The sequence below is a fragment of the Bombus pyrosoma genome, unplaced genomic scaffold, assembly GCF_014825855.1.
Source record: "Bombus pyrosoma isolate SC7728 unplaced genomic scaffold, ASM1482585v1 HiC_scaffold_4725, whole genome shotgun sequence".
In the NCBI taxonomy this organism is placed as follows: Eukaryota; Metazoa; Arthropoda; class Insecta; order Hymenoptera; family Apidae; genus Bombus; species Bombus pyrosoma.
The window spans coordinates 1,156,485-1,157,734 of record NW_025219985.1 but is presented as its reverse complement, the minus strand read 5'-3'; positions in this window follow the sequence as shown (position 1 = coordinate 1,157,734).

The window sequence follows — 1,250 nt, the reverse complement described above, 5'->3', positions numbered from 1 at the left end:
TCTTGACTGTACTCCTCCTGTTTTCGCTGCTCCTTCATTTCTTCTATGTCCATACTTTGATTAATGTTAACTTGTTGTTGTTGCTTTAGGGCTGGTAAATCTACCGACCTACTTATATAATATCTTTCACCTTTTGTTGCAATTTTAATTGCTGGTATCTGTTGCTGCATTGTTAGGCTTCTCTTCACTATCACTAATCACTAATTTTACTTAGCACTAAGGAAATTCACAGATCACTACCCCGGAGCACACGTCTGTTTACTTCGGTTGCCCGGGCAGAACTGACATACGTTATAACGTAATAATACATAATGTTATACGTTATAAGGTAATTCTACATAACGTTATTCGTTATAACGGATTACTATATAACGATATACGTTATAACGTAAAAATACATAATGTTATACGTTCAAACGTAATTCTACATAACATTTCACGTTATAACGTTTCTTTCATATAACGATATGTTACGTATTAACGATATGTAATACTACATTACGTTATACGATATAACGAAATACTACATAACGTTATACGTAATAACGTACTACCATATAATAACCTTATGTAAATACCATATAAATATAATATACGTTATAACGTATTACTATATATCGTATTATTATATAACGTTATACGTTATAAAGCAATACTATATAACTTAGTACTACATAACGCTATACGTTATAACGTAATACTACATTACGTTATACGATATAACGAAATACTACATAACGTTATACTTTATAACGTATTACCATATAAGGATATAAGTTATAACGCAATACTATATCCCGTTATACGTTATAAAGTAATACTGTATAACGTTAAACGTTATGACGCAATACTACATAACGCTATACGTCATAACATAATAATACATAACGTTATATGTTATAACGTAATACTACTGAACGTTGTTCGTTATAACGTACTACTATATAACGATATACGTTATAAAGCAATACTACATAACGTTGTACGTTATAACGTAATACTACATAACGTTATACGATGTAACGTAATATGCTAAAACTAACGTAAAATGTAACGATATACGTTATAACGTATTACCATATAACGATATACGTTATAAGGTAATATTACATAGTGTTATACGTTATATCGTATTGCCATAAAACGGTATACGTTATAACGTAATAATAAATAATGTTATACGTTATAACGAAATACTACTGAATGTTATACATCATATCGTACTACTATATAACGATGTACGTTGTAAC